This window comes from Drosophila navojoa, chromosome 5 (assembly GCF_054131105.1).
Source record: "Drosophila navojoa isolate 15081-1374.11 chromosome 5, UAZ_NAV_1.0, whole genome shotgun sequence".
NCBI classification, from domain to species: domain Eukaryota; kingdom Metazoa; phylum Arthropoda; class Insecta; order Diptera; family Drosophilidae; genus Drosophila; species Drosophila navojoa.
Window position 1 is genome coordinate 6722615 of NC_142893.1, and position 25786 is coordinate 6748400.

At 35.3% G+C, this 25786-nt stretch overlaps 2 protein-coding genes across 5 annotated transcripts in view; both read right to left on the bottom strand.

The window, feature by feature from the left end:
• Positions 1 to 25786, bottom strand: part of tn (tripartite motif containing protein thin) — a 222804-nt gene that overhangs the window by 190361 nt on the left and 6657 nt on the right. The gene's annotated exons all lie outside the window — the stretch shown is intronic.
• Positions 1 to 25786, bottom strand: part of sano (CABIT domain-containing protein serrano) — a 139296-nt gene that overhangs the window by 109321 nt on the left and 4189 nt on the right. For 3 of the 4 annotated variants that reach the window (XM_089261569.1, XM_089261572.1, XM_089261568.1), the window contains exons 1-2: positions 17944 to 18244; positions 16194 to 16393 (exon numbers count right to left, since the gene is read on the bottom strand). The exons of the other annotated variant lie outside the window; for it this stretch is intronic. The gene's annotated coding sequence lies outside the window, so the exon portion shown is untranslated. Of the gene's footprint in view, positions 1 to 16193; positions 16394 to 17943; positions 18245 to 25786 lie in introns of those variants that run through there. 4 annotated transcript variants of the gene reach the window in all.

Consider the following 25786-nt stretch of genomic DNA (forward strand, 5'->3'; position numbering starts at 1 on the left):
CAGTAAGAGAAGGGAGATGGACGGGGCGAGAGGCGTTCGGGCGGCATCATCTAACACAGTTGACATTTATTTCGTGAATTGCGCATACGCCGTGTATGGCGGCAGCAGCCTGCTGCTATGGCGGTTAGCCAAGTTTTGTGAGAACTTTGATCCAAGCACCACGCTGCTGCAGTCTGCCTTATGGCTGTCAGCTCAGACAGAGAGAGGGAGAGGGAGAGATACAGATACAGCATCATTCATGTGTGTTTATCTTCATTTGGACTGCGGCCAGTTTGCCATGTAGAAGTTTTGGTCTCTGCCTGTTCTCTGCTTCCCTTTGCCCCCCCCACCACGTATATGTAAAGTTTAGACGTCATTTTGCTTAAAGGGGTTTTTAACGCTCAAAGCTTGAAGATTGGATTTTCGACTTACAAAATGGCACGGCACATTGGCAATTCAATTAAAAAACAATCCTGAAAAGCAGCTAAGAAACTTGAAGCCGTGTCGAAGCGTAGCAAAACCAAAGTCTGTAGCACACACACACACGCACACATACACGTGTGTATGTAATTAAATTAAAACTTTTCAACTACTAAATAGAAAACAGCTGGCGAAATGTTAATGACTTTTTCTGCTAGAGGAAATGAGTTGAACGGGACTGGAGACCGGTGGGGGTTGCGGGGGGTTGTCCAGGCTGGTCGAAAAGGTTTCTTTTGGCAGCCACCCACCTACAATTTAATCAAAAATTTTGCTTGAGGAGCTGCTGACGAACCTTTTGCAACAACAACAACAGCAGCAACAACAAGCAAAAACTGGGCACGACCACGACCAAGCACTGCCAGGCAAATCAATTGACCGCTGCAAAAAAGGGCCACGACATTTTTTTTTTTCTGCTTTTTGCCTTTTGTATATCGTAAAACAATCTGCAGCTGCATTCGTTGACAGTTGTGCAAATCAGTTGCGGCCAATTTCTAGCCAACGGCCATAAAGGCAAAGGCAAAGGCAAAGCCAAGACGTGATCGCATTCCAAGAAGCAGCCAAATCGAACAAAAACAATATACAATATACAATATATATATATATACATCTAGAGAGCTGAAACAATATGCTTGAAGTTTGGAGCGGCATCGATCACGATCGCTGACTGACGACTGACATCAGACGCTTGCCTGCGGCCGTTTGACTGTGCCGCTCTCCCTCTACCTCACCCCTCGCTCTGCAATTGTCTATCATAAATACATAATGGCAAATCGATAACAACAAAGGCAGGCAATCTTTTGTCTAGTCAGATGTCATAGGTTGGCCCACAAAATCATGGCAATTGGCGAATGCCCAGCTAAGGTCGCTCTTCAAGTGTCGACCGAGAGCGCTTGCATAAGCCAACTTGAACTTCGGCCCAAAACAAAATATAAAATATTTTATATAATACTATGCTAAAGCGAGACAATTGCACAATTAAAACTCAACAAACAAGCAAAGCAAGCAAACCACAAACAAACAGTTAAAATTTATTTCGACTTATGCGGCAAACAATTGACAATAATTTTTTTTTGTTTTTTGGGTGTTTTTTTTTTTTGCCACTGCAGCAGCAGCGACAACAATGCGAATGCAGCCAAAAGTTGAGTCACTTTTAAACCGATTATCAGCCATACAAACAGAAAAAAAGCAAACAAAAGCGCTGCAATGGAGCATAATAGACTGCAGAATACGCGCTCAAGTGCAGAAAATATAGAAATTCTGTTAAAAATTCAAAAGTTTTTGTTGCTGTTGAATGATTTTTACAGTAAAATTTGATGAGCTTTGCTGGCGGGCAGAGTTGGCAGCGCTGTTGAATAGTTCAGGAGTAAACCAAGCAACTAATATATATATTTATATATATATATATATATATATATGTATATCATATTAGATATATCTGTAGACCATTTTAATATATATTCAACTGCAATAGAAATTATTGTCTTAAGGCAAAGAATATTATCTATATAGAACATTTTCCACAGATAATATTGACCCCTATGCCACATATGTATATATCCTTGCCTAGCTTTGCTCACGACTATATGGAGTGTCTGACAAGCCAATATACTCTCTTTAAACTTTGTAAGCAAGCATTCAAATGCTTTTATAATGCAGCCAGCCAACAATTAAACAACTGCCCAGGCAGCAGCACAAAATTTATGATAAGCAAAGTTTTCCAGCTGTGCGCACATATGCCAAAGCCCAAAAGCTCCGCAGCGAATTAGGCGCAGCAGCGGCAGCAGCAGCGACACAATTTTCTATCATACAATTAGGCAAAGGTAGAAAAAAAACCCAAAAAAAAAGGAAAAAAATCCGCATAACATGTCAAATGTCATTTGTTCAACAATCACGATCTGACGACAATGTTAGATAAGTTGTACAGTTACAGACGGAGGCAGAGAAAGAGAGAGAGTGAGATGGGGAGAGTGGAAGAGTGTTAGATATAGACAATCCCCCATCAGTTAAGTGGCTGCCAGCTGGCGTCGTCTGTCGCCTTTAAGTCCAATTCAATCAAACGCGCAGCCAAAATCAATTAAAACTACAATATATAAGAGCGCCGTTCAGATATATATATATCATACCGCCATACAGTAAGTCAGTGCGTGTGTGTGTGTGGCGACTTAAGCTGCAGTAAAAGAAAGTGAAAGAGAGAGAGAGAGAGAGGGATAGATAGGAGAAAGGCAAAGGGCTTTATATTGAGGCGAGCGCTGCGACACTTCAGCGTGATAAAGTTTTTAAATAATTATATAGGCGAGCTATAACTCTGTAGGAAGCGGAACTGTAGCTATAGCTGAGCTACTCGCTGCCTATATCTCAAATAATATTAACTCTTTGAACTAAGCCGCAAATACAATTTAGAATTTAACACTTAAGCTAAGCTCTACTTTACTTGATATATATAAAAATCCTGCAAAGAATATATTCTGCTGCAAATATATTCATATTTACCAATATTCGGGCAAATTGAAAAACATAAAGCAAGGCATATATATAAACAGCATAAATTCAATATTTACAATACTTATTGAGCACACCTCGTAAATATATATGTCCTCATAAATTTGCCTTTAAAAATGCTATGCTCAATTTTAAGCATGCCTACTAAATCCATTTAACCATAAATGCCCATTCACAATGGAGATTAAATTATAAAAAATTTATACATATAAATAAAAATAAAAAAAAATAAAAATATTAAAAAAATAATAATAAAAAAATATAAAGAAAAATATTATTTGATTTTAGACTTATTTGCAAATATATATATTGAAGAAAAAATATTATTTAATTTTATATTTATTTGAATTTGAAAAAAATATATACATATATACTAAACAAAAATATTAAAAAATTATTTTCGAATTATTTGAATTTCAAAATAATTATATATACTAAAACAACTATTATTTGATTTTAGATTTCTTTCAGAAATGTATATATATAAAATATTATATTTATAGATTTATTTTAATTTGAGAAAAAATATATAAAAACATATTATTGACTTTTAGATTTATTTAAATTTTCATAAATAACTCAAAGGCCATTCTAACAGCTAAAGTCATTTATATTACTCAAGGGACACATTCATAAAAGAGATTATACAGAAAAAGTCTTCAAGTTATTGCATTTTATTCTAAGAAAAAACAGTTCGACAAAGAAATATCCAATTAATATTCCAGCAAAAGTTTTCTACTGCAATTCATTTGACTTACAATGACAACTGTTTCACTTGCAATAAATAAGAAAGTGAATTAGCTTACAGCTAAATATAGATTATGGAGTGGCTAGAGCTTTTTAAATACCAGCTGCCATTTGCTAGTAGACGACATATTTATCTCGTTATATAACCAGTTAGCTGACCTGATTTAACCTTAAATAACAACAACAAACACAACAACAACAACAGCTGTTCGATACATCATTCCGCATAGACAATCTGTCATTAGGCAGCATTTCAATCATGCACCTCGATTAGCTTAACTTATGGCATTTGACATACACAAACCACACATTCTCTAGCTGTCTCTCTCTCTCTCACTCTCTCCCTCTCTCTTTGAGCTAAGGTGTTGACTGGCTGCTCAACAATGCAAACGCAAATCGATATGCAAAGCATGATCTGAACTGCAATTGCCTTCAAATACCTGCCTTTACACACACACACACGCATACCTCGACACTCACACACATACACATGCCGTCGTCCTCTCGCTGGCAACTGCATTTTGCCATTTGCACCCCATCAACAATTGCTGACAAATCATTTGCCATTTGGCTGCGCTCGATTTTTCCGCTGCGGTTGCCTTTTGGCATGTGCCAAAAATTTTGAGCTCAATATGTCTACAGCTCTCTTACAGTCTATCTGACTGTCTATCAAGTCTATCTGTCTGTCTGTCCGCCTGTCTATCTATTGGCTTTGTGGGCTGGCATCGATTTCGTAACCGCTGCAAAGAATTTACCTGTCACAATTGTGTATCAAGGTATTTTTGTCACTTTCAGCGAATTCGCCAATCCAATTGCCCATTTTTCACACCATATCTGCACAGCGCCAACAACCCCACACACCCTCTGCATACATATATGTATGTGTGTGTGTGTGCGTTGCTGCTGCTGTAGGCGCGTGGCCCAAATTGCAGTCTGTGTCCGGTGTGGAACACATAAATAAATAAAATATAACGAAAATACAAAAAAAAAATAAACCGGTGCCAGCAAAAAGCATAATCAAACCCAAGAAACAGCAAAGCGAAGCTGCAATACGCTTTCAAAATGATAAAGGATTAATATTAAAGCAGATGGAAGAGCAGATTTATATTTATATATGGAATGGAGAAGGGCAGAAAGTATAAAAAATGAGCTTAAAGTTGTTTTTGTTACTTAAATAATTTGCACATAATATTTATATATTTTTATATTCATTTAAGATTATAATTGTACTTTCATTGTATTATTATTATATTATTTTTATTATATTTTCCTGGGAACATAGCTTTAGTTGATTATGATATTATTTATAAATATAAAAAAAAATTTATTAAATATTTATACATTTTATTATATATAAATATTACATTTATGATATTCGAGCGTTAACTTGATAATTATTGATTGATTTAAATAATTTATATAGCTATTATACATATTTATTATATGAGTCTGATAGAATATAAGCATATATATGATATTCTGAGTCATAGAAAGAGGAACTGCTTAGGCCCTTTTGGTACGTCAGTGTTTAGTTTTTATATCCCATGTGCTTAACAAAAATAAATAAATAAATTTGAAATTCAGGTCTGTTGGCTTAATTTAATAAGCAAAAACAAGATTTGAAATTAGATTATTTATAGTAAAAAAAAAATTATAATAATAATAGCTCTTTTGTGTTACATTTGCTGGACATTCCGGTTTGCTGGTATTTTTCTAACTCAACAGCAATCCTGAAAATCTAAATGCTACATAACATGCTGATAACTACTTTATAAGTTCATATATGGTAGGTAAGTTTATAAATGAAAAAAAAAAGTAAATATATATTCCCGATGATGAACTTGGATTATATATAAAATACATCAATTAAATATGCTTCTCAGCAATAAAAATATCCTAATTATTTTTATTGATTTGCCGTCGTATATTTTTTTAATATAATATATTTAATATATAATATATGAAGTGCCAAAATATATATTTTTATATATATCCATATAATATATATAATAATATAATATAATAACTATCCCCAAGAACTCTATCAATATTCCATATCCAGTTCAATCTACTCTTTAAGCCCAATCACACCAGATCAAACGCAATGATAAATTCTAGTTAGCCTGCGAGAGCATTAAAGTTCATGTGAGTTAAACCGTTTTTGACTGCAACGCCAGCAGCTAATTAAATTATTTACTTTAGTTTTTGTAATGCATTTCCAGAGCAGGTTGAGCGCGAAATGCTCGCCAGACGGTTCTCTGCTCGCTCTTCGTATGGCCAGAATATGTTATCTTTTAACGTGGGCAGAGTCGCTTGACCATGCCACATTCCACCTTTACTATTTTTTTTTTTTCATTGCTCTGTAACTTGTTGGACAGTGTAAATAAAATGTGCAAATGGTTTTTGTTCGTACTCTGCCGAAAATTGCGCATACGCCGCATGGGTGTGAACGAACAAGCAATCAAATTGCGATGAGCAGCTAAATAAAACAATGGCAAAGCAAAGAGCAACAACCAAAGAGCCCAAACAACAACAACAACAACAGTAGACAAAACAAACACAAACAAAACAAAACCGACTAGCCAGAAAAAAAAGCCTTTAAAAAGCCTTTAAGCAATTATAATATTTGCATAGCAAGAAAATGCAATTTTCCCCATTTGCTGCATTTTCCGGGCCACGTTTTCAACAAATTGCAAATATTATGAAATAATTTCAATAGATTTTTCTCCTTTCTGCTGCCGTTTGCAAATCTTTGTCTCTATTTTGGCTTAAGAAATTAAATTGAGTTGTTTTTTCGTATTTTTTCTCATCATTTTATTTTATTTGGATTTCATTTCGAGAGCTGCAGCAAAAACTATGTAAAATTGTTGTATTTGCTGTCTTTGCAGCAAACATCGAATCACAACAAAAGGCTAAACGATTCAGAGACAACTTTTATTTGCGTACGAATTCAGTTGGCCTAAACAGAAACGTGCAGCGGTAATTTTTGTAAAAGGCTTATAGAGCGTATTTTGGATTGTTGAAAATGTTTGTGGGAGTTAAACGAAAAGCAAAAATTGTAATAATATTTTTATGATTTTATATTACATTTTAAATATATTTTTATATAATAAGCAATTCGAATATTATTATTATTATTAAATATTATTATTATTAATTTTTATTTATTTTTAATTATGATTATTAATTAATATTTCTTCTTAATTTATTAAATCGCGAATTTATCTGTATTAACGTCTCTCTCACTCTCTCAATCTCTTTATTTATCTATCTCTCGCTCGCTCTCTCTATCTCATTCTATCTATCTTTCCCTCTCCCTCTCTTTCTCTCACTAAATATTTACTCCTATATATATCTCTCTCTTTCTTCTCTCAGTAAAAATCTAAGTAATCACGTGTTCCTCTCTCCCTCGCTATCACCCTCCTTCTCTCTCTCTCTCTCTCTCTCTCTCTCTCTCTCTCTCTCTCTCTCTCTCTCTCTCTCTCTCTCTCTCTGACTCTCTATATCTATAACTCTGCCTCTTCCTCTCTGGCTCCCTCTATCTCTCTCTCTCTCCCTCTCTATCCTTCTCCCTCTCCCGCTCTATCTCCCCTTCTATCTACCTCTCTCTCTCTTTCTCTTTTGAAGCCTAAAATCTAGTGGCTCTGATTACCATATAAATTCCCCATTTTTATCATTTTACGTCAAAATACATAAATACTTATCAATTGTCATCTAAAGCCTTTCAATTTTCAACAAGAAACTCCCCAAGTTAATTAGCAGCAGATTTACATAATTATGAATGTTATTTGTTGTTTACTTCATTTATATAGCCATTCGCCCGCCATTCTGTATTAAAAAGAGCATTCACATGTCTCTGTTAGCATCATTTGCGTTTGTCTTTCATTCATTCCTTGTTTCTTTTCATGCCTTTTGTCATCAATTTCTCATTTGTTGTTGCCCTTGTCTCTTCCTATATATCGATATGATTATGTAATTATGAAAATGATGTCTGCTGATCTATCTATGTTAGAATACCAAAGCCTCAGCCCCACACACTCACAGCCTGAACTTTGGTTTGATTTGGCTCGGTAATTGAGCTGCCGCTGCTGCTGCTGAAATCTTGATAAACCAACCATAATTGAATATAATTTGTACAGAAGTTGCCAACGAGTTCTATGCTGACCTGAATTCGTGATTTGGCTTTTATATATATTCTATTTTAGCAATTTTTCTAAGTCCGGGAATATGTAGCGAAATTTTTGTATAGTTATTCATTAACATGAGGTCAGGCAAATATGATGGGACTCGGAGTCTACTCGGAGTCTACTCATCGTCGTCTGCAACAAAGACATGTTATTTAAGCGTAAATCATTGCCAGGCATTCAGCTGGGAGCTCTCGGCGTGCTCTCAGACGCTCGAATTGGAATTTCGATTTTTCACAAGTTCACATGTTGCATGCGCCCCCCCGCCCCCCCCAAAAGTTGCAAGTGCGTTGCGCCCTCCGACAGAACCGTCCCGCTCTAGACCATGGCCAGAAGTCGTGTCTGCAGCTTGACTTGAATGTTGTATGTTGTATATGGTGAAGTCCAGAGTTGCGCTCAGCAGAGCGCAACGCCAACGCCAACGCCGCCAACGCCGACGACGACGACGACTTTGTGGCATTTCCATTTTCATTTTCACACGCGGTCATTAGAGTTGAACCCCACTTAAGAAGAGAGTGAGACTTGGACTTGGACTTGGACTTGGCCAACTCCTTTAACCATTTTTCACACAGACACACACACACACACACACACACATGCATAGCCATTGCTAGACAAGCGCAGCAATCGCAGCAGAAATAAATTAAATTTAACTTGCATTTTTGCCAGGCCATGGGCCATGGGCAAGTCCAACATTGTTGTTGTTGTTGTTGTTGTTGCTGCTTCTTGCCCTGTTGCTATTTTTCCACAAGTTGGCACTTGAAATTGCAAAGGGCCCAGCGCAGAGCAGCGCTCTAAGTACTTGCTGTGCGCTGCATGTATCTAGCAGATACTTACTTAATACTTTTGTATCTGTAGCTGTAAGGGTGTTGCTGCAGTTGTTGTTGTTGCTGTTGCAGTTGCTGCAGCGCCTGCTCAAGCGCTCGTTCTACCATATGCAAATTAAAATTAAAAGCCTTTTTGTACTGCTTAAGTTTAACTTTAGCAGCAGGCCAGCTAAGTCTTTGGTCTTGGACTTGGACTTGAAGTTGTTGGTGTTGCTGGTGTTGTTGGTGTTGTTGTTGTTGCTGTTTGGCTGCGGCTACGTCTTGACTTGGCTATGACTTTACAATTTGTTTGGCTGTTTTTTTTTTTTTTCATTTTTGCGGCCGCCGATAGGCTCTGAAGTGTGAAACATGCCTTCAACTATATATACACACACACACACACACACACGCACAGTCACACTCTCTGCCACAACTCAGCACAAAAATGACTTCGTCTTCGTTTCTTGACTGTCATTCTACTTGGCTCAGTCTCAGTCTCTCCCTCTCTCTCTCTCTCTCTCTGTATCTCACCCTCTCCCACTCTCTCTCTCTCTCTCACCGTCTGTCTGTGTTTGTCTGCCTGAACTTCTTTAAGCGGAAGTTCAAGGCGTTCACTCAATTGTATCGTGTAATGAAATGTTTTATAAGTCAGACAACATACATATATATATACACACACACACACACACACACACACTTACACACTTACTTGGCCTGGCTAACAAAGACGCGCGCTCGAGTTGAGTTCGCATTAATAATTGCTCGTTTATTTTAACAGTTGCGTTTGGGTCATTGGCTTCATTGGCCCCGCCGGCTGCTTGTCATATCAGCGACAACCCCTGTCTCTCTCTCTCTCTCTCTCTCTCTCATTACCCATTTGCATTGTTGTGGCTTATGTAATATTTATGCTAATATTTACACACACATCTCTTGCTTGAGTTTTAGTGCACAAGTTCTAACTTCATTTCACATCATTTGTCATCTGAAATCGCTTTAATTAATGACAATAATCAAAGCAAAGAGGCAAAAAAAAAAAAAAGAGCAAAGCAAAGCGAAGCAGCTCAGCCACTCGTTGCCGGCCCTAACCATCAAGGTTGTAGACCTCAAGCCAGCAAACACCAAAATTGACGTAACTTATTCGCGTTTATATCACTCTCGAACACTGTAACTCCGCGCCAGCCACAGATACCATCATCAGCCCAAAAACAACACAACACAACACAAAACAAAAATAAAAATAAAAACTGGCGCGTCAAAATTAATACGTTTTTAAATGCCAAGCGACGCAGCTTCCTGTTGAGCGACCCAGCTCCAAGCCACAAGCAACAAGCTCCAAGCTCCAAGCCCCTAAGAGCCAAGTGCCCAAGTTAACAGAGTCTTACGCACATGCGCGTAATTGTTAAGGCCGGGCCAAAAAAAAAAAAAGAAGAAGCAAAATATCTGCTACGAAACGATAAACCATGTTTTTTCATTCTTTTTTTTTTTTTTGCTGTGCCAATCAAAGACGCACAAGAATATTATCAACGAGGGCTGCCACAAAAATATCGCATAAATTTCTAATCAAATGAGGCGGAAGCAGAAAAAAAATTGCTAAATATATGCAGGATTTGATTTAAGAGCTGCTTTATATTTATTAAGGGAGCTTTAATCAATAAAAATATAAATTAAATTTAGAGCAAACTAATTGAGCATAAATATATGAAATAAAAAAAAGTTGAAGCTTTTTTTTATAAATGAAAAATATATATATTTAGCATAAAAAAGTGTTTTTTTTTTTTATAAAAATATAGATATTTAAATATAAATAAATATATTTACAATCAAAGCTAATTTTGTTCTCTATGATTATATAGATTAAATATAGACAATAATGAGCTTTGATTGTAAATATATTTATTTATAAAAAAAAAAAAAAAATAAAAAAAAATATATATATATATATTTGATTGTAAATATATTATTTTATAATATATTAAAAAAAGTAGATATGTATATATATATCATTTTATTTTTTACTGAAATTTCTATTTGAAAATCTTTTTCACTTCAGCTGGAGTAAATTATGAGCTGTGCCCTTAAATATATTTGTTTAGATAAATATATATATTTGTATACAAAAATTACTACTAAAAGCTCTTATTCACTTCAGTTACAAAATTTTCTTTATATAAAATATAGATTAATTATTACATGAAAGCTGTATAAATAAAATTATAATATATATTTAAAATACATTTTTTTAGCATATATGCCATTTAAAAGCTTTCATCTAAATACTGTTCACAGACTTTAAATTGCATTTAAGTGCATATAAATCAAAGCGAAATGAACTCTCGAATGAATCAAAACTAAAAAGAAAATAGGAAGTGCCATATCTATCTTTTTTATGAACATCATTAAAGTAAAAAGCTCATTAAGCAGCTTTTGAAAGCTGTTCGATGAATATTGTAAAGTACATTTATAAAATAATACTTAAGAATTCTCACTTTTATTACATGTCAATAATAATATAATTTAGCTGAATCTATGCTAACTGTAAGCTCTCTACTTTCACTTAAACCCTTTCATTATGCATCAATTTAAGTCGTATTCGTCTTACTAATCCCACTTCTAGTTGAATTCTTAACGCAACTCTTCCATGGCACCTCTCGGCTCATAAATTAATGATGAACCTGTGCGGCAAGAGCGAAACCCAAATGTAAATTGAATTTTAAAAGGCAATTTAACGTGCGCGTTCTGTGGCCATAATTAAAAATTAACTTCAATTTAACACTCGCAACACACACAGACGCACACACACACGAAAACTTCAATTTGTAATTTACGCAATTTTCCAGCAACAAAGTTTTATTTTCGTATGTTTTTTTTTTACTGTTTCATTTTAATTAACCCAACAATAACTCAAATGATTTATGAACATTTTGGAGAGTTTTGCAATTGGAAAAGTAAATGGAATCCAATGGCATGTAACTAAAAAAATTGAATGCAAATCTGCTTGTTGATTTATATTCGTTTTAATTAATGCAGAATTAATTAACAGACAGGAAAAAAGATGTGAGATTGAAAATGAAGAGCAAAATTGAAAGATACTCCAATTGATGCCATAATTCAATGTAAATGCCACGCCCACACACACACAGAATTCAATTGAACGTCAGTCAATTGGAAAATTCACCGCATGACGCCCAATTGTTAAATAAGCTTTTTTCGTTCAATTAAACGCAAATAACTGTGGCTGCCCCAGCCGGACCGCGTGCTGGGCACCTGGAAAGCATTTGAATATGAATGGGGAAAAGGCGAGAGCTACAAGGCTACAGAGTAACTACATCAATGATTGCTCACTGTCTTATGGACAAAGAGAAAGAGAAAAGTGAAGTTAAGCGTTCGTTGAATCTTTGTGAACGCGAGTAAGTGGAAAAAATAATATGGGAGGCAACTGCATTTTGGGTAGAATTTCGATAGGCGCTTGCTTCATTAAGGTAAGCTTTCGCGGAGTCTGTGTGAAGCGCATAGAGAGGCGCATAGAGAGTGGAGTCTTGGACGCAGTTCTTAACCCTACTCCCCCTCTTCTTCACAAATAATGAAGGCAGAAGGAATGATAATAGTGTATATTAGATATACGAAGAGCCAGAGAGGCTGATAGAGAACATCGTTTATAAAGAGACATGAAGAGTTTAACAATTTCGAAATAAAATCTCTAAAAAATATATAAACAAGTAAAGTAATGATAGACCTCTTAATATGATCATTATCATTTAACACATTAATGTCAACATCATTAACATTATCCTTCCTTATGGTTACTTACGAAAGTGCCTACATAAGATAGGTCAAAGTACCTAAACTACAATGCATCTACTACTAAAATGCAATTTCCAGCACACACTTTCATCTATTTCAACCAGGAAGAACTGACCTGATACCAACAGAGAACTCTAGATCTATAATAGAGCAAATGTGAGAAGATAAAGAAGTTTGGCAAAGGGTCTGTGAAAAGGCATTGCGGCGGAACAAGTGGCAGTTGCACAAAAAAGAGCAAAGACAAAGGATAGTACGCAGATAGAGAAGATAACAAGAGTCCAGCTGGAAGTCTAATGCGGGCTGAAGTCCAGTTCAAGAGTGAAAGGCAGTTCAACAGAAAGAAGATGATGGCTTCAGTCAAATAGCAGAAAAGGAAGTTGAAGCCAGTGCTTAGAGTACTATTTGTCATTATTATCAGTATAATCGCACATACCTATATATATTATTATTATAATTAATATTCTTTTATTGAATAAATATATACTTGTCAACACTATTAAAGCACCCATTCGAGGCACCTCTAACACCCATGACAGTTATCTCAATTTAGCAACCTCAGCATATATTTAATTGACAATCAATTTAAATAGAATTACAAACTGAACAGCTTAATTAACTGTACTAAATCTGGTTCAACTAACATGTATTATTATTTACACTCGCTCCTAGTAATTTCCCTTGTAAATACAATAAAATTCGCTTAATTTGCCAAATCTCTCTGCAATAAATTATATACAAAAAAAATAGATATATTTAAACGCTTCGCTAGACAACAATGCAACTATCAATAAAAAGCATACAGATAGTATTATATATAGTATAGATACGTATATATATCTTCATTATCATTTCTAGCAAATCAAAATGTTATTTTTGTCAAGTTTTTCAATTAACATAAATTAGAAATAAATTTGCATAATTTTACGAAAATATTTTCGCACGCATTTACTAGCGACAGCTTTGCGCCAACGAAATTTTTGCATAAAATTATTATGAACATTTTGTGATTAATTCGCTGTCCATTTAATTGCCATACACACACACATACAGCTATATGTGTATGTGTGTATAGACAACATTTTCATTGCGTAGCAAAAACAAATTCAAAAAATTAGAAATGCAAAAATTGAGTCGTTTTAGGTTTTGAATTTCAAAACCTCAATAATCTAGCAAAGTGGCAACGTTGTAAACACGACTGCTTAATACCCGCTCAGGGGAGAAAACTATAAAACAGGCTTTGAAATTTAGTTTAAGGATTTTCATTAATATATCTATAACAAAAATTAATATGGAATAAAATATATATGAAAATTTATAGAAAATTTTTGAGAGTCTTGTTCTAAAGACTTTCGATATACATATAATTCAAGGTTTAATAATAATATCTATAGTATCTATAGCGAAGAGGAATGAGTTACCAATTCTTTAAAACAAACTCTAGCTATTCACAGGTCCTATATAACAAATTTTGATTCTCAAACTCCTATAGGAACTGAGATCGACGCGTTGATACAGGAGAACACTAAAACATAACTAGAACTAGATCTAGAATAAATTTATATACTTAAAAGGAATCCAGATTTAACTGGACATTTGAAATGCAGTTGGCATGATACCTCAAAGAGTAACCGCAATAGCAGTTAAAATACTCTGTGTTCATGCACATAGAAGTAGAAGCCACAGTCGAGCGGACATAGAGAGAGAAACCAGCAGACACATAGATGCACCGCAATGCACACATTCCCGTTCCCATTCGCATCACCCCACCAAAAACTAATACACTCCCTTTACAACTTTATGAACCGGTATGAAAACGAGACGCGCACATTTTATGCAAATTTTTTGAATGCTTGTTAACATTTATTGCCCGCCGGCTGTTTGGTGGGCGTGCGGGCGTGTGGGCGTGGCAGGGCAAATGCACGGCGCGGGTCTTGGCGCACACACGTGCAAATATTCATAAACCAGAAAACCGAAAATCTGAAAACCCTCCAACCATGCGCCCCTCTCCCTCCCTCCCCCCTAAACACACAGTCCCCAAAGCCCAGAAACGCAGCCTAGCAAAAGATTTTTAATTAAAATGTTGTTGACTACGAAATGGCAGCATTTAAGTAGCTTTAGGGGGGGGGGGGGGGGGGGGGCTATTGTTATGCAGATTCACCAAAATGGGGGCGAGCAGCGGGCTGGGGGCGTGCTCATAAATATAAACATAAACAATAACTACTGATATGCAGATAAAATTTTGATTTCGTTGAATCGTCGAATGGCTCGCGTCAAATATTTTGTTTTGTTTTGTTTGTTTTTTTTTTTTACCCTCTCTGTTTTAATTGATTTGTTTTAATAATTCAAAGCACGTACCGTTAGTTTAGTACTATTTAGCCATGTTAATGTGTGCGAATCATTGACAGCAATTTGCTATCTATCTATCTGTGCCGCTGGGCACACGCGGCGTATGCGCATTTAGCATTTTGCATTATTCAAATGCTTTTGCTTTAATTGAAAGTTTTTGAATTGCGAAACGCTCGAGCTTCAGTTGCACTTTCAGCCTCAGCTGCTTAACAATTTAATTTAATTAGTTTGCCACTTGTGCCTTTGCCATGGCTTCATATTTGTCAGTCCCAGAGGCCCAGAAACAATTGACGTAATTGGCCAAAAATGTTGGCATTTGAGTAATTCATGCATTACAAAATGGGCTAAATGTAGAAGGCTTTCGTTTAGGGATAATTCAATTAGGGCGTTGTAATGCCGAGCGTAATCGAAATTAAGGGTAGAGTATGAAAGGTGTGGAGGAAAATGATTTGCTTATCGCATCGCTAAAATTCTTAATAATAATAATAATTTTGGTCAGTTATGTTAATTATCGGTATTACAAATTTAGAACTGAATGTTGTATTATTCTCTGTAATGTTTATATTTTTACGGTTATTTATAATCTATCAAATTTTACTGTAGACCTTTTTAATGAATTTTATTTATTATTATTTTGTCTATTTTTATTATTGATTGAATTATTTTTATATGTGTAAAAGTTATCTGTAAACTAAATTATTGCAGCAAAAAAAAATACCTGAATTTATACAACAACAAAAATTATAAAAATTATACATTTATTATATATTATATACATATATGAATTAATTTAATTTTTATATATTCATACATAAAAATATAAGAAATTAATTACAAAAGAATATATATATATTATTTAATTTATTTCAATTTTTTATTTTAATATATTCATATAAATATAATTATAAGGAATCATTTGCAAAAAATAATCATGTATATAAAATTAAATTTATTATATCTATATATGTATATATCTTATTTAATTTAATTAAGGAATTATATAAAATTTTATTTAATATCAGTTACTTTTCCTCTCAATATAAAAACTCTCAGAAATTCCCTGAATTTCTTGCCCTTCTTGTTTAGCAATTTGGGAATTGAAATAAATTTCATTGATTCCACAGCCCTTTCAAGTCGTTTTAGCAAATGCATTCAATTAATGATGCACTTCGTAATGCAATTAGAAATGAGCACAAATATTGCAAATTGCCTGCATAGTTTTTTTTTTTATTTACTAATTGCGCCACTCAGACGCCCTTCTTTGCTGACCCAACACAAACTGACCCCTCGCTCCCTGCCTTATGTTAAACCAGATCGAGCTAGCACGACTAAATCAAATGTTGTTGCTCACCTTTTGATTAATGAAAATCCGCTTTTGCTCTGGCTGACACCTGTCCAATGTCTTGTTGGAATTTTCGTTGGATTTCTGATTTTGATTTTGATTTCGTTTTTGATTGTGTTTATCTTTTTTATGCTTTTGCTCTCTTATTTATTTATAATATTTTTATTTTGTTGTTTTTGTTTTGCCTTTGGCGGCTGTGCCCTCAGCGGCTGTCATAAATAACAATTAATAATGCAAAAAAGTTCCACAAATCAAAAATGACACAAAATAACAAATTGTAAATGAAAATTTTTATACAACATTTTATACATTTTCACTGCAAAAATTTGCAGTTTTTATTTAATTTGTTTATATGCATGTAATTTTTTCAGCACAGTTCAAACGGTTCACACAAAAAAACGCTTCAAAGCAATAAATGAAATAATGAAATTATGAAATTCAAACAAAAACAAAAGGGAAATGCTCAAAACAAATAAAAGAAGCTAAATGCATAAAAACAGCCAAACAAAAGAGATGCCAACACAATTGTTGGAATAACTCTAAATATATATATATATATATATATGTATGTAATTTATATAGCTAGGGACTTTATGCACTGCAGATTTATGTTGCAAATATGCAAAAAGCTAGCCGAAAACCGAGAGGAAAAAACTAGCCATAAAAGAGCTGCCGGCCAGCGGCTGCATTTGGGGGTCTGGCCACTAAAACTGTCTCAAGTTAATCGCTTTTATTTATTTTCGCCACAGCCAAGCGCTAAAAAATCAAATAAAATAAAAAAAAAAGCTCAAGTGCAACCGGTTTTTCCACACACACACACACGCACACTCGCACCCATACATGTGTCTGTAGAAATTTTGCGCGCCTTTTAGCTATTTTCTTTTGCTTTTATTTGTTTTACTTTTTTTTTTTTTGCAACTGTTGCAGAATTTATGAAAAACTCATAAAAAACTAAAAAAAAAAAACAAAACAAAAGCGAATTTCGCATTTTATTTTTATTTTTTTGTTCGCTGCCCTTTTTAGTGTGTATGTGTGCGTGTGTGTGTGTGTGTTGCAGTTGCAAGCAAACCAGCAACAGATAGACACAACACCAGGTTTCATGTCTAGCCAGGTAGCTGTTGCTGTTCGCTGTTTGCTGTTGCTGCCAGCTTTGTTGGCTCTGCCTCTTGGCCAGGTTAACACGCCAAGCTGGCGACGTCATAAAGTCAGCTGCGCTTCGTCTTCTTCCTAGCAACATCTCTTTAGCTGCTTGGGCTGTTGCCACTGCCGCTGTTGCTGTTGCTGCTGCTGTTGTTGCTGCCTCTGTTGCTTTTGTTGTGACTTGTGGAACGCTTTGTTGTTGGCTGCTGCTGCTACTCGGTTGACAGTGCAGCAAAGGCTGATGCGAGGCAGCTTTCAAGGCTGTTTAGAAGGCAGCAAACACACACACACACACACACACATGAGCACACTCAAGTACTTATACACTTGCAGTTTTGTTTTTGTCAAGCACGAGCTGCCCTTTTGTTTAAGTTTAATGCAATATACAAATATATATACATACATATATACATGCATATACATAGAGCTACATATCTATAGGCTGCTTTAATATATATATTTATATATTCTTATATATCTTTTTTCTTTCATTTTAATTGCTAAAAACTGGTTTCTGCTGTGTTTGTTGGGGGGGTTTGGGCGCTGCGCTTTTGCTGCTTAATTAGCAAGTTTTTCTGTTGTTGTTGTTGTTATTGTTGTTTTTTGCAACAAAATTTACCGTTTTGCTATTTATGTTTATATTTGTCTTCGATTTGTTTTTACTTTTATTTTATTTTTATTCTTCTTCTTCTTTTATTTTGTTAAGATTTTCTTTTATCTCTTTTTGTAATTTTGTTGTATTTGTTGTTTGTTTATTTAGCTGTTGTTCAGTTGTACGCGACGCGTAGACTCGTCAAAAAATCGGGAGTCTCAGAGCTCAACTCGTGTTGCACCCAAACGCAGCGTCGTGTTCGTTGTTGTCGTTTTGGCTGGCAAAGCTCAACTGAAACCAAGCTGGCCAAAAGAGTTCGAGCCGATGCCGCTGCTGCCAATGCCGTTGCTGCTGCTGTCGCTGTCGCTGTCGCTGCCAACGCCAACGCAAAAGCCAAAGCCAAAGCAGTTAACTGGTTTGTTTTTTCTTGTTCGCGTTGTTGTCGGCCCGAAGCCAAAGTCGACCGAGTCGGTTTTTTAACTCGTCTCATCTGTCTCCCTCTCGTTCCAGCGCGCTCTCTCTCTCTCTCTCTCTGTGTTTGCTTCCGTTTGCCAAAAAATATTTGTACTTAACAGAAAGAGCAGCAACAGCAGCAGCTGTTCAAAATAGTAGTAGATGCGCGCCTCACACAAAAAGGTAGCAGAAATTGCAGCAAAGCAACAGTAATTAGCCCATACGCGCTCTCTTTGCATTCGTATGCGCTCCCACTCTCTCACACTCTCACGCTTACGCTCTCACGCTCGCACGCTCTCTTTAACGGAAGTGAAACAGAGTGCAACAGCAGCAGCAGCAGCAGCAACAACAACAGCCGGTTTGTGTTTGTTGTTTACTATTTGTGGCTCTCCCACGCTCTCACTGTTATACAGCTGTTATACGGCAAATAAAAACAGCTGTTGGCCGTCGCTCGCTGGACGCTTCAAGCAAATTGAGTTGTGGCTTGGGGTTGGCTCCGGGTGACTGGGTTGAATTGGGCTCGTTTTGTGGGTGGTTGCCATGGCGTATTATTGTGATAAATAAGCAAACAAATATAAATAAACAGCTTCAAGTGTTCACCGCAAATGGACTACAATTTTTACTTTTACCTCAGCGGAAAATAAGTAAAACCAAATGAATTGCAATGCAATCGAGCGCAATGAGATAATTTCTCATTCAATGTAACCGTTAATTATAACACTTAACGCAACTGAAAATTTCGTAAAACTGTTATAACATGATTGCATTGAAAGCTCAACAATTTGCTATTGATACAATAACGTTTGATTGTGGGATTAAATATGAAATGTGATAAACAGTTAAATGGGGTGCTTAAAGTTTCTTTTTTTATTGTGTTTAACTAATAAAGTAAAATTTATTTATTTATTTATTTATTTACTTATTTATTTTGTTATTTATTTTTTTATTTATTTATTTATTTATTTATTTATTTATTTATTTATTTATTTATTTATTTATTTATTTATTTATTTATTTATTTATTTATGTATTTATTTATTTATTTATTTTATAGTCTATGAAGGTTAATTTTCAGTTAAGCTGACTCAGCTCTATCGTGCGATAGATATCGCTTGGCATACATTTCATGAAGTTCAGAGTTCAAATCCGAAAAACGTGAGTTCAGGGTATTTATCTGTCGATATGTCAATGTTAAGCTAAAATTGTTTGCATTTTGTTTACTCAAAATATTTAAAATGCCTTAAAAGATCTCACAAAGCATTTGCATCAATTATTTGTACTAAATCGCCAGATTTATATTATTACATAATTGTTATGCTACTTTATTGCCCATTTCCAATGGGTCCCCTCCCTCCGTTGGCCGCACGCTGTGCTTGGCTTACAATTGTGAATTTCATAACTTTATTAATACATTTGTCCATTGTCTGCTTTATCGAGTCGCATTCAGGCGCGACAAAAGACACCAAAGCCCACAAAAAGACCCAGCCCAACCCATAAAATCCCAAAAGTGGGGAGAGCCGCGAAGGTCTGGGGCTACCGGTGTTCAGTCAACTTGCGGTTGTTGCTATTGTTGTTGACCCTACCTCCCCCCGTCCCATGCAACAACAGTCCAAACTAAAGAAATTCCAATTAATGAAAATACAATAACAAAACAGCTAAACAAAAGAAGGGCGTGTAAATTGGTTTAGGGTAGAAGTTCAGGTGAGATTTTTATTATTATTTTTTATTATTGTTTGCACTTGGCCAAAAAAAAAACAGCAGCACGTGTTTTATTTAACTTGAAATCTGTTGAGATATACTCTTTGAAGGGTGTTGTAATTGTGAATAAAAATAGAATAAGAAAACTTTTTTTAGGATCTACCGGGTTATATGCCCTATCATATATAATATACTTAATTAAATTTTAATAACAAAACTAATAATAAAAAAAAAATACTAAAAAATAATAACAAAGATTCAATTATTAAGAAAATATTGTAAAAATTAAAATACAAATTAATATAAAAAATTTATTAATAATATATAGAACAATTATATTATATTATATTATATTATGCTTACCAAAAAAAAAAATAGGTTGGTAACTAGTAGAATAAACACCTTTCTTTAATTCTGAAAGTAGGTCAACATTCCAAGTTAAACTATTTAAGACTAGAATTATACGCAATTAAGAGAATTCGTCGGAAACGATCCATGAAAGAGATTTCTTTGATCGTAATAAAAAGAACAAATGATCCATGTTTAACATTTTGCTAATCTCACCAACTAAATATTAATCTTTATTTTATATAATTAATTTTTCATAACAAGAAGCACGGAAGGAGATCTCTAACTCGCATAGATACGATCCAAAGCAATATGAATTTTTGCTCATCCAACTTAATAACTGAACGTATTCGTCTAGCTTATCTGCCCAGCACAACTATTAATCTAAATGAATTCTGTAGAAAAAATTGATTTCTACAAGGGTCAAGTTGGGCATAGAAATATCTAAGGCATAGCAGAGGACCGTCATTTATTATAAAACTAGCATTGAAATGATCTTTAGACTCTATAATATTCATAAATGATTTCATTTGTTAGACAAATTATATTATATTTTATATTTATATTATTTATTCATTAATATTTTTGGAATATCAAAGAAATATTATACATTTACATTCTTATTTAGCTACCCATCCAAGCCGACTTTTAGATTCTTTATCTCTGTGTATGTGAAAGTGTATTAGCACCTTCGGCTTTTCCAATCTCAGCATTCCATTTTCATAATTACCTCATTTGGCTGATGGCCATGCTGACTTTTCACTGCAGTCAACCAATTTGGGTCATTAGCAAGTGTTTTGTCATACGCCATTGTTATTGGCTTTTATTGTGGCAACCACCCACCTGCCAGCCATCCCGCTGGCGTTAGCCGAAAAAATGTTGGCCAAAGTGTGGAAAATTTAATTAACAGCTAAATGAAATACAATTTGTGTGGCTAAAGCCACCGCAAGCAACGCGGCCAAAACAACAGCTATGGCAACGGCAATACCAACCGAAAGCAGTTAGAACCAATTTACAAATCAGCCACACCCCCTTTGAGCCGCCTGCTCATCAACGGTGAGCAGCACTTTGCACGCCTTTGGCACCACTGTGGGGCAACGCAACGGCCCAAGCCACCCGCAACGCGACGCTGTCCAGTTGCTTCAAGTGGTTGTTGGCTTTTTTATGGCTATGGTTGTTGTTGTTGTTGTTGGTGCGTCGGAAGTTGTCGCCGGCAGTCAACAAACCATAACGCACCAGAGAGCAACGGTACTTTCAAGAACTGCAGAACATTTAACGCAGCGTTTCACTGTCAGCGAAATTTGTTGTTGTTGTTGTTGTTGTTGTAGTTGTAGCTGTTGCTGCCGTTTGCATATTAATATATTTAAAGAATTCATTTAAAAAATTGTTGAGAGCTCAACAAATTAACCAAAAAACTATGCATAAGCAAGCCACAGTGAAAGAACTCTCTCTCCCTCTCTCTCTCTCTCTCTCTTTCACTCTCTCTAGTCGAAGCTGATTGACTAGAAGTTACCTATGAAGCCAAAATATTTTATTTAGATAAAAAAAATTCATATTTTAAATTTGATTTAACCACAATTAAAATAATTCACTTCGTGAATGAGTATAAAAATTTTAGCTTTAGACTGAGTATATGCAAATCGTATATCTATACATCGAACTTGGAAACTGAACCATGGGGAATATGTAGGTCTAATCTAAACGAATGTGTATATCGATATTTGTTGATTTTAGGGAAATTTACCAGGTATAAAAAAAAACATAGCTAATGTGCACTCAAGCTTCCTGTGCCGAGACAGGCAGAATATCAGAGATAGGGAACGAAATAGATAAGCAATACAAATACATATGCATATTTAATACTTTCAATAAGCCTTCTCCCACATATTATTTACATCGCACTTCAACCTATCAAACATCATACCCCACTCACCCATTTTCAATATGCTGCAGGGTATTAGCGTAAAAGAAGCGAGCAGAACAAACAAATATAGACACATATACATATACATATACATACATATATGCATAAGCCTAACCTACAACACACAATTTTTGTGGCTTTGTTTTCTGCGGCTTTTGGAAAATGGGCACAAAACAAAAACAACAACAACAACAACGAAAAAAACTGCATAATTTTTCAATTAAAAAAGATTACGTTCACAGCTTTTTGGGGGGGCATTCACATATCTATTTAAAGAACATTTCTTTGACGCTATACATATGTATATATTTTTGACAGATAGAAAGCAAATGACTATGAAAATGCTAAATGAATTTAAATTTAAATGAAGATTAGATAAATTCATTAAACGTTTTTTTTTTTTTATTTGGTAAAAATGTAAAAAATATATATTTGAAAAAAAAAAATTAAATTGAAATTTTTTTTATTTGGTAAAAATGTAAAAAAAATATATTTTTGAAAAAAAAAAATTAAATTGAAATATTACAAACTATTCCTTAAATACAAATATGAGTTATTGTATGAAAAGCTATTATTATTATTATTAAATTATTATTAATATTATTTATTTCCTTCTTCTTCTTTATATTCAACCATTAATAGCTCTTCTTATATACCAAACTACGACACTATAATCTCTCAACGACTATAAAAAAATTTTCCAATTAATAACTCCAAATTGATTTTACAAATAATTTCTAATCGCCTCTCTAAAAGCATAACTTAAATAGCCTCTGCCTGGATCTTTTATATGAGCCGCACCGCAGTCTGGCTGGCTGGCTGGCATTCTTTTTAGTTGGACTCATTAGCCAATCGATTGATTTTTATCGATCATAACCATTTCTAGTTTATCGATAAACGAGCATCTATGCACATAGAAAACACAGCCGTTTTTCAATTTCCATCGACCATAAGCTGTCAATTTTATGGCCAAAAACGGCGCTTGGCTTTATGAGTTTCAACACCCAAAAACATCGCGGCTAACTTGTATACTCTATGCCTGTCTCGCTCCTCAGTCTCTCTCCCTCCCCTCTCTCTCTCTCACTCTCTGTGTTGCCTTGGCATCGACGCACTAAAAGCAAAATTTATGTTGATGATTTTTTTTTTTTCGTGTGGCCATCGCCATCGTCGCCAAAGCCAAAATCGTGGCCAACATCGGGCTGGAGCCCGCGAGCGCACGCAGACACAGTCAAATTGTAGTTTGGCTCCAGACAATGCCGGCCACAAGTTGCAGCAGCAGCAGCAGCAGGAGTAGCGGCAGCAGCAGGGGCAGCGACTGCGGTCATCGCTCTGCCCACCCAAAAAGGCGGCACTAAATTGCCTGAATGCCGTTAGAACTATAATTGCGCACACACCAGACACACACACACACACACACACACACATTCGCACAGTTTTACGCGCAGGGCTTGATTATTGCGCGCTGATAGAAACTCAGCCAATTTATTGAGTTGTAGAATTACAAGTGGCCAGCATTGATGGGCAATGGGGGCGTGGCAAACACACACACACACAATGCAGCAAACTATATTAAATATAAATAAATTAGCAAGAAAAACATGGCAAAAAATTAAGTAAGAACGTTGCAGCTGAGCGTGGGCGACTGCCTAATACTCGTCCAAGATTCAAGATCCAAAATCCAAAGAAAATGGAATGATGAAATGAAAATGGTATAGTTGAAAAAGGACGGTTCATATTATGCGTAAATTATCTATCTATGCTCGGACGATTTGAGCTTATTAGCTCTGGAATATATAGGTATTTATTTTCGAGTTTCCATGATTATCTCTGGCCCAGCGAGAAACAGAAGAAAGCCAGAACAAAACTTCTACTGTGAAAACTGAAATAATACAGTCTTACCCAAATTTCCACGATCTAGTGGAAAAATACTTCTAGTCTTCTAGAACGTAAAGAAACACAGAACAGAACCTTTAGCTCAACAACTAAAACGATAGAGTTTTACCCAATATTCCAAGATCTATTTGGAATACTCTAGAATAGCTGTTCATCTTGTCAATTCAAGCAGACACAATTTCTGTTCAGGAAGTAATCTGTACTTCTTTCAGCACAGTCAAATATATCACAAAGCCAATATACTCGCTTTGAACTCCTCGTGAAGGGGTATAAAAATAGGCTCATTAGTTGCAGCTCCTGCAGCCCGCTGCGCCGCACAAAACTAATTGCACACATAAATAAGCAGAATTCACACGAAAATTTTCTTTAGCTCAAGTTTTGCTGCTGCTGCTGCCGCAGTTGTTGCAGTTGCTGCTGCTGCTGCTGCTGCTGCTGCTTGGGACATTGACGAATGCCGCTTCCTTATTGCAAGGTCAGCTTTGTCCTCCTCGTCTTTGGCCTCAACTTCCTGGGCTGGCTGCATTGATTGATGCACTGCCAGCTGCCGTTAGCCCAAGACTTCACACCAAATTGGCTACTAATCTGCAAACGTTTTTTATCCCAAAAATGGTCAAAGTCAATGCTAAAGGCAAATGCCAGCCAGCTGGCTTTAACAATTTTTCTCTCCTTCTTTTCATATATTTGTGTGTGTGTATTTTTATCAATAATCGTAAATTAATGAAATGCAACAACGATGCCACACGCCAAGCTAAACAAACAAATGCCGACGACAACAGCAGCAGCAGCAACAGCAACAACTACGACAACAACAACAGCGCAACAGCTGCAATTGCTGCTGACTATTGTTGTTGACAAGCCGCTGACCAAATACACTTACTTAGAGCAATGGGCAAAGCTAATCATCATCAGCAGATGAGTAGTGAAAGATATGCTGAAAAAGTTCCCCAGGGAAACCCAAAGAATGTAAATAGTAGTAAAAATAGTAGTAGGTTTATGAAAATAGTAGTATATTCATTGATACCGTGTGTTTATGAAAAAAGTAAGCTGATCATGCTAATAGTAGTCAATCCGTGTAAATAGTATAGAAATAGTAGTGTGTGTATGGAAATTGCAATATGTTAAAATAGTAGTATTTTCATGAAAATTGCAGTCTGTTCACGAAGAGAGTAGTCTATTCATAAATTTAGTATATCCTCATAATAATGGCAGTATTTTTGTATGAAAAGAGTAAGGTGTTCTGCAAATAGTACTAAATTCATGAAAATAGTAGTATCTGCCCAAAGCAAATCAAACGATACTTTCAAGCATAAATGAAATGTTACAAAATCTATAGAGTAAACCCAAAATCCAGTTTAGTTAGGGTATTAGAACAACTTCAGCAACAACAACAACAACAACAATGGGCAGCCGCAACATGCGATTTTAAAGGCATATTTATGGGTCCTTAACATTGGCATTGTTATTATTATCGCTGCTGTGTTGTTGGTCTGTTGTCGCCGCTGTTGCTTGTTGTTATTCTCGCCGCTGCTATTATTGTTGTTGTTCCATTTGTTG